The following is an 18,624-nucleotide window of genomic DNA, read 5'->3' as shown; positions in this document are numbered from 1 at the left end:
TATAAATTCATATTTTATCAGTATAGGAGTTTTCTGCGGCTTAGATAGTTACTTTTTAAACAGGGTGGTTGGCTTTTGGGATGGGTTGCCTTGAAGGGTGGCGGAGGCAGAAAATTTAATTGAGTTCGAGGAAAGATTGGATGAATATGTGGGTAGTAAGGACTGGTTATAGTTGGAAGCTCAAAAGATATATTTGATGGGCTAATAAGCTCATTTTTTGTCCCTTTATTTATTAACTTTATTAAATATTGTATTTAACACCAGATGGCTGAATACAACTGAACGAACCTGGTATAACAGGTTACGACAGCACTAACTTATAGACCAGTCTTCTACTAAAATACAGATTTAGAAGCCTGAATTTCTGGGTTCTCTTCTGACTGTAAATATTACAATATTCATGCCTCAGTTTCTGGGTTCTCCTCTGATTATAAATATTACAACATTCATGCCTGAGTTTTTGGGTTCTCCTTTGACCATAAGTATTAAAACATTCATACGTTTTTTGCTGATAAATTACCTTTTTCTTCCTCTTTTAGAGCAGCCCCCCAGTGGCACGTCTGCGGACTTACACACTATAAACCGGGTTTCGATACCCGTGGTGGGCAGAGCACAGATAGCCCATTGAGTAGCTTTGTGCTTAATTCTAAACAAACAAACTTTTAGAGCAAATGTGATGTCGGCTTCTTTCTATTAATGTTGTTGCAATTTCATTTGAAAGACTTGGCACTAGTGTTGTAAGCATTGAAAAATCAAATTTGGTCTTTTTAAAAGATTCTGTATTTTGTTTTTTTCCTTGCTTCAGAACAGAAACCCTTTTCTCCATACGAACAAACCTTGTAACTAAATTACAAGATATATATATATTCAAAGGAAAATGCATAATAATATCAAAAGATTTTAATAACAATAAATTCCCATCAGAATAAACTAACAGATATGCAGTTATATCAGTGATTACAAATTACACATAATTTAAATATTCGTTACCAGTTACCACAATTTTCATCTTCAATACAAACTTTCTTTTTAAGCTACATGAGAAATGAATAATGAGGTTTCTACTGTATTTTACATTCTCAAACGACTTTAAATGTTATTCACTTTAGTTAATTTCTAGTTTTACACTATAATACAAATATATAAAACTGACTTAACCCTGGCTCTTATACTATTTCTATCAAAATTCAGATACAAAAATTTAACTTTAGCTTTAAGGCATGTTTTTTTATTTTTTTTATTTGTAATCTTGGTTTAGCGTAGCTAAGGTTTTGTTATTACTTGCATTGTCTATGTTCTCCGATAATCATAATAAAGTTTAAAACATTATATTGTAACTTGTAAATGGTTAAAAATAAACCACTCCGGTTCTGAGCTTGAGCTTTACTCTTCACGCATTGTTACAATTGGAAATTAAATAGAATACTAAAAAGTCAGTATTATTAAAAAATCAAGAAAGAAGTTACTGGCAGTATCTACAAGCGTTTGAAAATATCACATAAGCTCAAAACCGTGAATCTAACAATTAATTGTGGGTACAATAACACGTTATGTAAATGATATTAGGTTACTTTCTACAAACAAGTCCTAATACCGAGTAAGCACATGGACGCCCATTGTGACAACCTACAACACATGTGCAAGAACAATAACAGGAAATGTGATTTTGGAAGTGTTCTTAACTTTAGGTCTTATTTTTTTTTTCTGTGTTGTTGCAAAAGGAAGCAAATAATACAATAAATCATCTACATTGTTTTGATTTAATAAAGAAGTTTGTTTCCGGAGTAAGCTTATTAAATTAATAGTTTAAATATAATGAACTAAGTAAAACAATATGATAAACCAGTGCGCTGTAATTTTACTGAGATATTTTTTTCCACCTGGTTCTTGAATTTCTCTACCTGGAGAATCCGAGTAGTGTGTAGCCCATTCGGTTTTTAACCCTTACTATCAATTGAAGAATGGATGCAAGGTTTGCTTTACCGATTTTTAAAATGTGACAACAATATTATAAATGCTTGTGAAAAGAAACTGTAGAATCGAAGAACATTGAGATAAAGTCTTTTTATATTTTTTCAAGTTTTCTCTGCTGACTGAAGAAATGAAACAATTAAAAAAAGACTATAAAGAAATTCACTTTCATTTTTTATTATTCTACTCGATATTTCGGATTGAATATTTTCTAAATCGAAATGTCGGAGGGATTAAAAACTTATTTATCTGAATTTCTTTGTTATCTTCTTTACAAATTTTACTATATAATTTCAAATTCGGCTAAAAGAGGAAACTTGAATGTAGTTCAATGTTTGTAATTAGAAACTGTCTTTGGGCGGAATATTAAAAATATTCTTCCTGTTCTAGAGCCGCTAGAGATACGATGGTATGTCTGTGGACTTAATCACACTAGAAATGGGATTTCAATACCCGTGGTGAGCAGAGCATGTTTGTTTTGTTTGAATTTCGCGCAAAGCTACTCGAGGGCTATACTGCGCTAGCCGTCCTTAATTTAGCAGTGTAAGACAAGAGGGAAGGCAGCTAGTCATCACCACCCACCGCCTACTCTTGGGCCACTCTTTTACTAACGAATAGTGGGATTGACTATTACATTATAACGCCCCCACGGCTGAAAGGGCGAGCGTGTTTGGTGCGACTAGGATTCGAACCCGCGACCCTCGGATTACGAGTCGAACGCCTTAACACACTTGGCCATGCCGGGTGTGGGCAGAGCACAGATTGTTTTTTGTATAACTTTGTGCTTAACTTCCAACAAACAAATAGTCCTGTTCTAGTGCCTGGAACAAATATATTGAAGAAAACGTTTTTTTGTTTTTGGAATTTTAAATCTGTTAGATTAATTAAAAAAATTCTTATTACAAGTTACAGCTTTTACAGTAAGGAAGATTATATTTTAGAACAGTTACGACGTTTCATCACTGGTGCGATCATTATCAAGTTTATATTTACATTCAATATTTTAAACACTGAAACCTTCTTTAGCACTAAAATACATGTACTTGTAATAAAATGATATTCATAAGGAAGTTAACCCAAAACGAAACGATGTATATTTTACTTTAAATAACAAAAAGTACTTAAGGGCTATACGCGATACACATACATATATGTACTAGATGTCCGTAATTTTAAACTGCAAGGTTATAGGAAAAAAAGCTAGTTTACATCACCCAGCTTGAGTGAGTTTAACTAATCGAATAATAGGATTTGGCAGTCATTTTTATAATGTATGCCTAAGCTTCATGAAGGGTTTGTTGTTGTTGTCGTGTGTTTTTTTTTAATTGCGCGCAAAGCTAAACGAGGGCTATCTGCTTTAGCCGTCCTTAATTTAGCAGTGTAAGACAAGACGGAAAGCAGCTAGTCATCACCACCCACTGCCAATTCTTGGGCTACTCTTTTACCAACGAATAGTAGAATTGACCGTTACATAATAACGCCCCCACGGCTGAAAGGACGATCATGTTTGATGCGACGGGGATTCGAACCCGCGATCTCATGAAGGGAACTTCCTAAACTTTGGTTGTTATACAAGGTGAAGTATGTTGTACGTAAATTTGTACTTCGATGAAGGTGGTAAATGAGTTGAAATATGAAGCCTGGGTTGATTGTCAACTGATTAATCTGTAAACATCTGAATCTGTATATTGATCATGTGTTCGAGGTGTAAGTTATGCACATTCTAAAATGTTCAGGAGAAAACAACAACCAGTTTTAGCTCAAAAAGTAATATAAAATAAATAATAAATTAACTTAGCGTTAGTTATATTATATTAGTTTCGTAATAGAAAATAAAATGAAGCAATGTGAGAAACTCAAGGCTGCTGTGTTTATGAGGTGTCGCCTACTACACTATGTTACACAAATTTTGTTCCTGGATAGTATGTGTTATTATTTAATTGCTTATGTTGTAAAGGTACAGAAAATGGCCATTATTCCCTTCAAACTTTGTTTTTGTGACCTGAATAATGAAATTTAAAAATTAACTTATTTTTTATATAGAAATGGGCAAATTTGCACATTTTTATTTACATAGGATCTGAATAAAACAACATATGAATCAAGATTTACATGTATTTATACTAAACTTATACAAAAATGAACAAAATTGCTTAGAAGTGAGTAGTTTCTCGAGAATTGCGACTCTAATGTGAAACACTTTCACGTATCAGTTCTCAAATATAGTCTCCCATCATGTTTACGTTATACGCTCCTTGTCAGCGGCGTTCAAAGTATATCTTGGTAGAAGCGCTCGCCTTGCTCCTCTGAGTATGCTCCCATGTTCTCCTTGAATTTATCAAGATGACCGTCAAGAATATGAACTTTCAGGGACATCCTGCAGCCCATTTTGCCGTAGTTTTCACTATAGCCTCAACCAGCTACTTCCACATAATTTTCGGCCTTGTGATTGCCCAAGAAGCCCCGAACCACTGCGACAAATCTGTCCCAAGCTTTTTTTTCCTTACCTACAGAGCTTTTTAGGGAATTCTTTGCACTCCAGGATCTTCTTTATTTGTGGTCCAACGAAGACACCAGCTTTGACCTTTGCCTCAGACGGCTTAAGGAAGAAGTCTCGAAGGTACCTGAAGGCTGCAGACTCCTTATCAAAAGCTGTGACAAATTGTTTGATCAAACCAAATTTTATGTGCAATGGTGGGAACAACACCTTCTGGAAGTCCACTAGTGACTCACACCTGACATTGTGCTTCCCCACAGAGAACTCGGTCCGTTGTGGCCAATGCTTTCTGTTGTAGTGCGCTGTAGTGTCCCTGTTGTCCCAAAAGCAAAAATAACAGGGAAACTTGGTAAAGCCTCCTTGGAGACCCAGTGTTTGTCTTGATCCTCAACAGGCATGCCGAAATATGCCTTGTAGGCTTCACACATTTTAGCAGATGCTGTCACAGAATACTTTTTCGCTCTTGTCTTGATAAATTGGCCACATACATAGCAGAATGCGTCTGGAGAATGCTTGCAGCTTCTTGATGCTATCTCTGATAAAAGTAGATAGGTCTATGTGTTCACTTAGGCAGCTAGAACTAAACTGAAGTGGTGAATGGTAAGTCTCTGTATGTATATTACAATGGAAAGTTCTAGAAAATTATAAAATATTCTTGAAAATTCTCATAAGTTCTACAACATTCTAGAAAGTTCTTGAAAATTCTTATATGTTCGAGAAAATTCTCTATCAGCTACTCAGCACTGAATATACCTGGAATGTCCTTGAAAACGGGTAAATTTGAAAAAACAAAGTTTGAAGAGAAAAATAGGTCTTTTCCATTTACTTTAGGCATAAGAAATTGGGAAATAACACTTTCTGCCCAGGAACAAGAAAAAATAAAAATTCTATTACATAGTGCTATTTGAGATAAAACAAAATCTTTGGTTTTCTTTTTCAACTTGAGTGTTCTAGAATGGTTTGTGCATATTTTCGTGAATTACATTAACTCACGACACTTTAATAATTATGTTTATGTAGACGTTAAAAGAGAAGCAACTCACGCCAGTAAGTAACTTTCAGGATATTTTATTGTTATACATATCATCAAGTAGATTTATAAGATTGTAAAGTGTGTTACCTATAAGTATATCAGAAAGAAAAGGAAGAAGCAGATACATTTTAGGCTGAAGTATGAGAAATGAGCTGTGGAAATGAGTGCAACAGGGTGAAGTATAGAACATATTTAACTATTTTTTTATTAATCAATATTTTTTATTCCTGCTGAAGTTGGATGCTTTCAACAATACATATGTATATACAACTAAAAAGAAATAAGTAACTACCAGAGCACGTAGGCGTAGGTTGAATTAATTGCCTCGTGCTGTTAGCGATAGGAATAATATATACATATAATAAAATCTGTGAGCTAGAAAGTATGGACACGCTAGCCGAGGTAAGTAGGTGCTCCCGTTTTAAGTGTTAAGACCAGCATTCGTTACAATTATTTAAGTGCTTACTTTTTGGAGTTGCTTCCCTTATTGCGAAATAATATGAAATACAGGTTATTTTAAAGTACATTTCAAAATTTTAAACAAAAAAATTTTACGAAACTGACATAACAAACTTTCTTTTTTAACACAAGTAGAAAAACAATACTTGTATTAAGTGCACAAAAATTAGGTACTGAAAATTATGAAATTTTCTAGAACTTCACGTAGCTCTAGAATAAAAAGTAGGTAAGGCTGGTAATGAAATCTTGCAGAGTTTAATGTTGAGGATAAAACAAAATATTTTTATTACGGAGGAGGGTAATAAACATGATTTTTTTTATAAATTATGAGCAAGATCTCAAACAGAATCTGTTTCTTTATTTTGACCATAAAATTACCACCTTCAGTGTGTGTGTATGTTTGTGTTTTCTTATTGCAAAGCCACTGCTTTGTAAGCAAACTGCTGAGTCCACCGAAGGGAATCGAACCCCTGATTTTAGCGTTGTAAATCTGTAGAGTTACCGCTGTATCAGCGGGGTACACTTAAGAGTGTTCTTAGAGTTCATAATTTAGAGTACACATTGTTTAAAAGTCATTAGCTCAAAGTCATTGTTTAACCTCTCCTTACTTAGCTCACGAGTGAAATAGTAAACTATAAATATAAGACAACAAAATTTAACTAGCTCATTCCACGTATATCTATTGTAACACAGTAAGTGCTCTTTTTATTTTTAATTCTGATCCTTTTTTTGTCACATATACGTGTGTGTGTATGTAGTGCCCCACACCTGCTTCTGGGATGAATCTACAAAGGGCAACACTTTAACATTATTTCTTGTAGACTGTTAAATAATCAAAATCACTGATTTCACTAAGTTTTCTACCTTTAATTTCTCATTCTCAATTCTTTATTACAGAATATAAATAGTTTTTGATTAATTAAATAGTTTTTATAGGAAAATTTTCTTCAGTTATAGAAGTTGATACTAGATGGCAGTATAGAGTATGCCATCCGTTTTATCGATGAAGCTTCAAAGATCCGCGAAATCGGTGATAATGTATGGAGCAAACACTGCTTTAAAGAAATTTGCAAGTCACTTCCATCCTATTTTTTATTGTATTTTAGTTTTATTAACATAATTTATTTATGTTGTTTGTATATAATATATGTCTCTTGAGTGGCTTATTTTGCATTGTAGTTTAGATGTAGATTTAGAGCTGACCTAATTTCTTTTAAATTGGCCGAACCTCATGACGTAATATTAAAATTGTAGCCAGTAGCACGGCTATCATTAAGTGTATTTAACTGATGATAACGTTGCATTCTAATAATTAGGAGAGAGAAGTGAATATTAGGGTCACTGTGTCCATTACTGTTATATTGATGTTCAGAAATTAACGACTACTAATAACCCAAATTGTTGTCAAGATCTCTTTGTGTCAAATAATGAAATCATCTCTGACTAAAGTACCGAAACGGCTGAAACCACTAAGTTAATAACCTTATATGCATGATAAAGTATTTTAATATTAAATAGTATTTAGCCATTTGATTTTTGTAATTCAGTTGATGAGAGTCGTTCTGATTGTTTCAAATACTTTCAGGCATAGTTAATTACAAGTTTTTATGTGTTTTTAGCGTAAAGCTACAATGGGCTATCAACAATCTGTTAACATAAGGAATGGAACCATAGATGTAAGTAAGTCCGTTGACCAACCGCTGACCTACCAGAGGTTATACTAAGGTCTTTCATTTAACATGTCACAGAAAACCATGAACTAAAGTGTTTCATGTGCTCATAAATATATAATTTTTTGTTTGTCCCCAACCAGTTACGTAAATAGGCCACTAGCTTGTATTATTGGAATGACTTTAGTTGTTTCTTTGTAATCTTCGTACCAAGCTGCAGATGGGCTCAGTGTGCATAGCCATCCTCAGTTTTGAACTAATAGACGTAATTAGCTATGAGTAACCCACCACCAACTCTTGTGACATCAAATAGGGGGTTTTGACTGACATAGTCATGACTCCACGAAGAAGGACATGTGTTTGTAGTAAGTGGATACACCCTAGAAACCCTCGAATTCGTATATCGGGCAGGTTAACCTGGAAGCCGCGACCAATCTACGTAATGACATTAGAAGTTTTTAATTACTCTAGCTTATAAATGAAAGAAACGTTGACCAGTAAAGAGTATTAGCTACAAATATTTCCACACCTTTCTATTTATGAGATGCTTTATATGAATGTTTATTTGTGTGAACGTGAATTTGTATATACATGTATTGAACGTATTCTGTGATCTTATAAAACTAAAAGAATAGGCACAGGACAAATTGTGTAGCTGGATGCTGAACACCAAAACAATTACATGAACGTATATACCGTGAAATAAACACAAATATAAATATTTAGATATGCATGTAAGACGATAAGAACAATATTAATAACTTCTACTTACGCTCCTGATGGTGAATTTTAATAATGAAGATAGTTTATAAAACATTTTATTTACAAGGTTGGAACGTTGGTGGTTTATTTTACACAAAGAAAGTACTATTATACATAAACACATGTTAAATAATGGTTATCAGACTGATTATTTTAACGAAGCTTACACACAATTTCCTAAACAACAAATTCCAACCACCAACCAATGTATACACTGTCCCCAAAGTGTCCCCTCGTTATCTCCCTTTCTTTTATGGGTTCGCGATCCCTACCAGATAAAAACAACTCTCTTCCCTAATAAAAGAACTTCTACCTTTAAAATCAGCTTAGAATAATACAAAGACCTAGCCTCCTCATTAAACACCTATCTCAGTACAAAGTACTTAAACTAATATGTTTATGGCTCGTGCAAACGTCACTTAAACACTAGAATCTGTGAACATTTTGAAAAAAATCTAACAGACACAACTATCCACCACTTAAAGCCGTTTGTTCACATTCTGGACACAGATAACAATATCACCACCAAAGGGTCTAAAAAAAGTCTGCTCATGGTTAAAAACCGCCCAACCGTCAAAGACTCAAAAAGATTTTTAGATCCAAAAATTTTCAATGTTTTCACACTTATCTCAGCTGTTGTGTAATATATATAAACATTGTTTTATCCATCCATTTACCGCTTCACTTAACAACTATTATTATAATTTTACTAATAACCATATTTGTAATACGATCTTCAGATCCTGAAATAGCCTTACAATTAGTTAGATTCCTCCACACAACCTTGTAACAAAGAGTTGGTTCAACCTTTGTTCAACCACAGTAAATCGTTCTGAAGACCATATACAGTCCTTACGGAATGTCTTTTGAAGACAACAGTACCCTTAGTGTATATCATTCTGAAAACTATACATAAACCTTAATGTATATCGTTTTCACTGTATATCACTCTCAGGATTACACATAGTCCCCACTGTATATCACTGCGAAGACTATAAATAGTCCTCATTGTATAGCGTTGTGAAGACCATACATAATCATCACTGTATATCATTGGGAAGACTATATATAGGCCTCCCTGTACATCATCATGAAGACTATACAGTAAGGTATATCATTTGAAGAATATACATAGTCCTCGCTGTACATCACTGTAAAGTCTATACATAGTATATCGGAATGAAGAGTGTATATAGTCCTCATTGTAAATCGTTCTGAAGACTATGTATAGTCCTTACTGTATATCGGTGTGAAGAATATACAGTCCTCACGGTAAATCGTTCTCAAGACTATATAGAATACTTACTGTATATCGGCGTTAAGACCATATATAGTGATCACTGTATATCCGTGAGAAGACTACACCTAATCCTCACTGTATGTTGGTGTGAAGACAAGACTTCATCCTCACTGTATATCATTGCCAAGGCTATACATAGACCTTAGTGTATGTCGTTTTCAAGACTATACTTAGTCCTCACTGTATATCATTCTCAAGATTATACAGTCCTCACTGTATATCGGTGTTAAGAATATATTCACTACACACTATATATCGGTGTGAAGACTATCCATAGTTCTCACTGTATATCATTTTAAAGACTATACATAGACCTTATAGTATATTATTCTGAAGATCATACATAGTTCTCTCTGAATATCACTGTGAAAATTACGCATAGACCTTACTCTAGATCTTTGTGAAGACTCTACAAAATCCTCACTGTATATTGGTGTGAAGATAATACATAGTCTTTACCATATATCATTGTGAATATTATACATAGTCCTCACGGCATGTTATGTGTCAAGAGTATCCATAATCCTCGCTGTAAATCGTTCTGAACACTATATTTAGTCATCACTGTATATCGGTGTGAAGACAATACATGGACTTTAGTGTGTATCATTGTGATGACCACACATAGACCTTACTGTTTGCCATTGTGAAGACTATATATACACCTCACTGTGTATCATTGTGAAGACTATACATAATAATCAATGTATATATCATTATGAAAACTATACAAAGTCCTCACTGTATGTCATTGAGAATCCTATATATAGTCCTCACTGTAAATCGTTCTGAAGACTATATACAGTTCTTACTGTATATCAGTGTAAGGATTATACATAATCCTCATTGTATATCGGTGAAAAGACTACACATAGTCCTCACTGTATATCATTCTGAAGAGTATACAGAGTCCTCACTGTATATGTTTCTGAAGATTATATATAGTCCTCATTGTTCATCATTGTGAACACTATACATAGTCCTCACTGTACATCATGATGAGAATATACATAGTCCTCTCTGTATATCATTATGAAGACTATACGTAGTCTTCACTATATATCACTGTGAAGACTCTACATAGTCTTCACTGTATATCAGTGTGAAGACTATACATAGTCCTTACTGTATATCGATGTGAAGACTACACATATACCTCATGTATATCGGTGTGAAGACTGATCCTGGTTCTCAAAGCTGTATATAGTCCTTACTGTATTTCACTGTGAAGACTATAAATAGTTCTCACTGGTTATCATTGTGAACACTATACATAGTTCTCAGTGCATATCGTTGTGAAAACTATACATAGTCCTCACTATGTATCGTTCTCAAGACCTATATATAGACCTCAGTGTATATCGGGTTACGAATATATGTACCTAATCCTTACTGTATATCGGTGTAAATACTACACATAGTCATCACTGTAAATCGGTGAAAAGACAACACATAGTTCTCACTGTATATTGGTGAGAAGTCTATACATAAGCATCACTGTACATCATTGTGAAGACTATCCATAGTTCACATTGTGAAGTCTATACAAAGTACTCACTGTAAATCATCGTAAAGATTATACATATACCTTAATGTATATCATTGTGAAGAATATACATTGTTCTCACTCTACATCATTGTGAAGCCTATACATTGTCCTCACTGTATGTCATTGGGAAGACTACGCATATTTGTCACTGTAAATTGTTCTGAAGACTATATATAGTCCTCACTATGTATCGGTTAGAAGACTACACATAGTCCTCAGTGTATATAGGTTGGAAGGGTATATAGATTTCTCACTGTATATGGTTGTGATGACTATACGTAGTCCTCACAGTATATCCTTGTAAAGACTATAACTTGACCTTAGGGTATATCATTGTAAAGACTACACATAGACCTTATTTTATACCATTGTTAAGACTATATAATATATATATACGTCTTCCTGTACACCATCTTGAAGACAATACATAGTCCTCACTGTATATCATTGTGAAAATTATACACAGTCTTCACTGTATATCAGCATAAGACTATATATAGTCCGCACTGTATATTGGTGTTAAGGGTATATATAGTATTCACTGTACATAATTCTGAAAACAATACATAGTCCTTTCTGTATATCGTTCTGAAGACTCTATATAGTCCTCACTATATATCTCTATATACAGTCCTCACTGTATATCATTCTGAAGATTATACATAATTCACACTCTGTATAATTTTCAAGATTATACATAGTCCTCACTGTATATTGTTGTGAAGACTCTACATAGATCTTACTGTACATCATTGTAAAGACTATACATAGTTCACACTGTAAGTCATACTCAAGATTATACATAATCCTCACTGTATATTATTGTGAAGACTATTCATAGTGCTCACTGAATATCGGTGTGAAGACTCTTCATAGTTATCTTTGTAAATCGTTCTAAAGACTATATATATAGTCGTCACTGTATATCATTTGGAAGATTATACATAGTCCTCACTGTATATCGTTGTGAAGACTATACATATTACTTACTGTATAGCGGTGAGAAGACTACATATATTCCTCACTGTATATCATTGTGAAGACTATACATAGTTGTCACTATATAACGTTGTGAGAACCAGATATAGTTCTCACTGTATATGGGTGTGAAGAATATACATATACCTCATTTTATATGATTGTGAAACTTATACATAGACCATACTGTATATCAATTGAAGACTTATACATAATCCACATTGTATATCATTCTAAAGATCATACATAGTCATCACTGTATAAGACTCTCCATAGACCTTACTGTACATCAATGTGAATAATATACATAGTCCTCACTGTATATTGGTGTGAAGAGAATAATAGTCCTCACTCTATATCGGTGAGAGGACTACACATAGTCGTCACTGTATATTGGTGTGAAGACTATACCTAGACCTTTGTGTATATTATTGTAAAGACTATACATAGAACTTATATATGTAATAAAAAGGTTGGTATGGATAATGAAAGCACTATTTAGAGGAGCGAACAACGTTTCGATCTTCTTTGGTCATCGTTCTCACTGGATATCATTGTGAAAACTATAGAAAGTCCTCACTGTATATCATTGTCAAGAATATACATGTCCTCACTGTTAATTATTGTGAAACCTATACATAGTCCTCACTGCATGTTTTTGTGAGGTCTATACATAATTCTCACTAAAGACTATATATAGTTCTTACTGTCTCTCAGTGTAAGGACTATAATAGTCCTCACTGTATATGAGGGTGAAGACCATACATGGTTCTCACTGTATATCATTGTGAAAACCATACATGGTCCTCACTGTATATCATTGTGAAGACTATACACAGACTTCACTGTATATCATTCTGAAGATTATACATAATCCTCTCTGTATATCGTTATGAAGACGATATATAGTCCTCACTATATATCGGTGTGAAGACTATGCATAGTCCTCACTGAATAACGTTGTGAAGGCTACGTATAGTCCTCAATGTTTATCAATGCGATGAGTTTACATAGTCTTTACTATATATAATTTTGAAGACTATACATAGTCCTCACTGTATATCATTGTTAAGACTCTACACAGACCTCACTGTACATCGTTGTGAAAACTATACATAGTCCTCACTGTATATGATTGTGAAGATTATAAATAGTCCTCACTTTAAATAGTTCTTACGACTATATATGGCCCTCACTCTATATCAGGGTGAATACCATACACAGTCCTCACTGTACATCATTGTGAAAACTATACATAGCCTCACTCAATACAATTGTGAAAACTATACATAGTTTTCACCATATATCGATGTGAAGACTATAGTTATTGTATTTCGGTGTGTAGACTGTACATAGTCTTATCTGTATTTGAATTGTGAAGACTGTACATAGTCCTTAGTATCTATCATTGTGAAGGATTATACGTAATCCTCCCTTTTTATGTGTATGAAGTTCACGTGTTACAAAACCTTTTTTATTTGAGTTTGAACTACATAACCACATCTTTATGTCACCGATACATAGCCCACCTTCACATAATTCCATACTGTAAGAAAATGCCTAACTGGATTTCTTAACGTATAATGAAATCTACTGATGTGTCTTGACACCATAGAAACTTCACGACTTGAAAACAACTAGACATTTTCTTGATCAGATTTTGAATATCACTGAAGGTACGGTACAATCCATTATCACCTACTAAGTCAATTTTGGTATATTAGCTCAAACAAAGTTGAGTCACTTTCATTTGACTGACACAGTTAGTCACGTTAAGTATTATGTAACAAAAATATTTCGTTCAGAAAGTACACTTGCTTTATCGTTTAGTTTATTATTCGTGAGAGTGAGTATGTAACTATCTGACTGTTGTATTATTAATAGAATCGTGTTTGTTTTTAGTTTAGATATTTTCTTTAAACTTACTCCACTGTCAGCATTTACAAAAAAAAAGTCCTGTACACTATTGTTTGTACACCAGGTTGTACATGAGATAAACCGTTAAATCTTCTATAGATACATTTGTTGTACGTCCATAAAGTTGTACAGGAGATGAACCATTATATCTTCTATAAATACACATGTTGTTTGTACACTTGGCCGTACATGAGATAAACCATTAAATCTTCTATAGATGCACATGTCATATATACAGTAAGTTGTAAATGAGATAAATTATTAAATATTCTGTACATACACTTGTTTTTATACACCATGTTGTACATAAGATAAACCATTTCATCTTCTGTAGGTATACTTGTTGATTGTACAATAGGTTGTACATGAGATAAACGATTAAACCTTCCATAGATACATTTGTTGTTTGTATATTAGGTTGCGCATGAGATAAGCCATTAAATCTCGCATAAGTACACTTATATTATACAGTTGGTTGTACATGAGATAAACCATTAAATATTTTGTAAATACACATGTTGTCTGTACGCCAGGTTCTACATGAAATGAACCATTAAATCTTCGAGTGATACATTTGTTATTTGTACACTAGGTTGTACATGAGAAAACGATTAAATATTCTGTTGATACACCGTTGTCTGTACACCAGGTTGTACATGAGATAAACCATTAAACCTTCCATAGATATAGTTGCCATCTATATACTCATTTGTACATGAGATAAGCCATTAAATATTCTATAGATACACTTGTTGTTTGTACACCTTGTTGTACGTGAGATAAACCATTACAAGATGATCTTTCGATGATGTTTTCTTTTCTTCTATTAAAAAACTGTGTAGAAGACGTCGTTGTTTGTGGTGTGCAATGTAATAAGCTAACAAGCTGGTTGCAAGAGCGTTGAATACGCGTACAAGCAATAGTCTCAGTTTCGGTTTGAAGGTCGTATTTTGTTAGCCTTAATTTAAGTTTGAAAAGTAAGTCAAGGGCGTTTTATTGGAAACGTTCTCATTCCATCGTTTGGCAAGTCTCCCTGACCCAATCTGTTAAAGACTGCTGAAACTTAGGATCGTCAATACGATAGATTCTACTGATCTTATAAAGGGTCTGTTCTTCATATTTTATTATAGTAAACATACCAAAAGCTACAAATTTGTAAGATAAAAGTTAAACATGTGGAAGCTTACACGGTCTTAGAAACATGTTTATATAATTTCACTGCAGTTATCGACCTAATAAAGTAATTCGTCGCCTTCAGTTATGTGACTTCATCAAAAGTATTGCATTCAACTCAGCGACTTAAAAACTGGAGAAATATCGAAGAAACTTTTGAATATTTACTGACAACAAATGTAAAAAAATATCTTAAAACAAAATGAAAGTGTAGGAATGGGTGCACCAAAAAGTTAGGAAACAAGGCAGGAATGGGCATGCTGTTATAAAACCCCTCTACAACCTTATTAGAGGGCGTGTCTAACATCCTTTCCATGCACAATAAACCAGGTTGAGTAAACTTTAGACTCATCATACAATGACTAGAGACTTTTGTTAATAGAATTATTGGAAGTAATAGATGTACTGTAAAGAATTATTATATAACATCGGAAGAATCAAATATTCGTGTTAAACGATAGCTTGTTGTTATTATTTTTTTATTTTCCAGCTTGTCCTTCTTTTTGCAGTTGCATGAGAAGACAACAGATTTGAAACATTAGCTAATAGGTTAATTAATATATAAAAATAATAAACAAAAAGGTTCTGGGTAGCGACGTCATAGATTCTATAAATGTAGAAGAATCATAGGCAAACATTCGTATGCACCTATAACTTGTGTGCTATCATGAACACAGAAAAACGAAGTGGGCATGAACACATGTTGTACACGCACCTATTATACAGAGAATATTTTGAATATTTTACTATAACATGCCCATTCCTACCTTGTTTTCTCACTTTTTGATGTATCCACTCCTATATTAAAAAAAAAAAAATATTCCGTCTCGACTTTCGTAAATGGTTTGTTTATCACCGAAGGATTTCTTTCAAATATTTTAAAAGATCTGTTATTTAGTTCATAAATATGTATGTGAGTAAACACTTTGTATTGTATGTGTTGTCTATCCTCCCAATTCATACTATATTACTGTACTTATCAAGGGCCAATTCTCAGTTATAAGTTTTGACGTCTTTTGAAGAGAATACAAACTGCGATTTATAGTAGTCATTCTTGAAACAAAGAAAAGTAAGTCAGTTTTATGTTACTATTTTCTACCAAACAAAGAATGGTTAGTTTCGTTTTCTACTTTCCACCAAACAACAAGTGTTCAGTTTCAGTTTATATTTTCTACCAGACAACAACGAGTGGTCACTTTTCAGTTTCTAATTTCTATCAAACAACAAAGAGTAGTCAGTTTTGGGTTCCTATTTTCTACTAGACAACAACGAGTGATCAGTTTTCAGTTCCTATTTTATGCTAGACAACAACGAGTGGTCAGTTTTCAGTTCATATTCTCTGCCAGACAAACAAAGAGTGTTCAGTTTCAGTTTATCTTTTCTACCAAACAACAAAGAGTGGTCACTTTCCAGTTCCTAGGTTGACGTTTCTTGATGACGACAAACCCACTTTTATTCATAAGGAATAAAATACGCATACCAGCTATTCTTAGATACATAAGTTGAAGTTTGTTAAATAAATGTTAAAGAAGCAGTATTATTGGGTAGCGTGATAACGCTGGAAATATTTTCACATTTTATCTATACTTTTCAATGCCAGATATACGAGACACCAATAAAAGCTTTGATAAAGGGCGCTAGAAGAAACTGTTTTTATAATACTTTAAATTAAGTAATATACAGCAATCCTGACAAAAGTCAGGTCTGAACTATGACTGTCTTTGTTACTCTCTGAAGGTTAAAGGCTCAGGCCAGATTTGGTAACAATCGGTCAGTTTTCTGATCTGTCACCTCAGCCGAAGATTCTATATCTGGGAACCCTATTACTTTCCTGTCTATTGATATAAAGATGAGCATTTATTGTTAAAATCTAGCACTTAGAGTTGGCTACCACGATTACCATAATTTTTCTCATGGTATATATTGGGCTATTGTGTTGTAGGATTTTTGTCCAAGAAGGAAGATAAGAAAAAACAACCCTGAAGGCATGTACAAGTGTACTTTATTTAGCTTTGAATTCCACGACACAATAGATAGAGTGGCCGAATGGTCTAAGTTAGTGGTTGAGGCGTTAGGCTCTATAGATAGATTTAGATCATTTATTGAGTTGGGCAAATAAATGGTAGTTGGGTTTTAATTATAATACATCCGAGATATTGTATGTCGGTTATCCTAATTTGAATTATAAGTATAATTTGGATAGGAATAGCCTTAACAATGTCATTAAAGAAAAATATCTTGGTGTAATAGTCAACCAGTCTCTAAAGCCATCCAAGCAGTTGTTCAGTTGCTAGTAGTAGAGTAAATACGATGTTATAATGTATCTACAGAAATATTGTATACAAGTCTAAAGAGGTTACAATTTAATTGTGTGGGACATTGGCTAGGCCACATTTAGAATATTGTGTTTAGTCTTGGGCTCCTTTCCTTAGGAAAACATTGAATTGTTGGAAAGGGTTCAGATTAGGGTTAATAAAATGGTACCTGGGATGGGTGGGTTATCATATGAGGAGAGATTAACATTTTAAAATTGTTTATCTTGATAAAAAGAAGAATTAGAAGGGATCTGATTGAAGTGTTTAAGATTATAAAGGGAATTGATAATGTTGAAGTATCATACTTTTTTAATACTTAACAGTGAAAATAGTAGGATTAGAGAACACAGATATATATTTTAGCAGGAGGATAAGTCATTTTCAAATAAAACAGTTTTATTTTCCTAACAAAGTGGCTGGTTTTTGGAACAACTTCCACAAAATATGGTTCTTAATTAGTATCAAATTAGGCCATTCGGGATTAAATAACAAAAGAAAGAAGGAAGGAAAGCATTGTGTGTTCAACAGTTTTTGCTTCTTTAACTGACACCTTAGCTAGAGTTACAAACCAGTATAACAAGTAACTATGTCATCAAAACCCTTTTACTGGTAAGGCAATGATTCTCTTAGAACAATTCTTATGTTTATGTTAGAAAGTAAGAAAACTAAGACATACAAATTAAACTTAAATATACATATATAATAAAGGTATAACACTTTTATGGGAATATTTGTGATGGAAAAGAAGAATGAATATTTTTTTTTTTTTTTTTTTTGTAAAGTTTAGAGTGACGGAGCAAAATCTCTCCAGAACTAGAATCCGTATCTTTTATACGACTAATTGTGACAAGCAGAGAGACTAGTAGATACCCAATCCAAGATGTATGACTGGCTCTGACAAGCAGTGAGACGATTGGACACCCAGTCCAAGATGGATGACCCCATCTAACCCCATATTTTATAGTTGTAAGACAATAAATTTATCGCTGTCCAACCAAGG

At 33.5% G+C, this 18,624-nt stretch overlaps 1 long non-coding RNA gene across 1 annotated transcript; it reads left to right on the top strand.

The window, feature by feature from the left end:
- The first annotated feature begins 4,234 nt into the window (after positions 1–4,234).
- Positions 4,235–18,624, top strand: LOC143239178 (uncharacterized). The gene is made up of 2 exons (XR_013021044.1): positions 4,235–5,068; positions 18,407–18,624. It is a non-coding gene; the product is annotated as an uncharacterized LOC143239178 (long non-coding RNA).

This window comes from Tachypleus tridentatus, chromosome 13 (assembly GCF_004210375.1).
Source record: "Tachypleus tridentatus isolate NWPU-2018 chromosome 13, ASM421037v1, whole genome shotgun sequence".
Classification (NCBI taxonomy): domain Eukaryota; kingdom Metazoa; phylum Arthropoda; class Merostomata; order Xiphosura; family Limulidae; genus Tachypleus; species Tachypleus tridentatus.
This window is presented reverse-complemented; position numbering and strand designations above follow the sequence as displayed.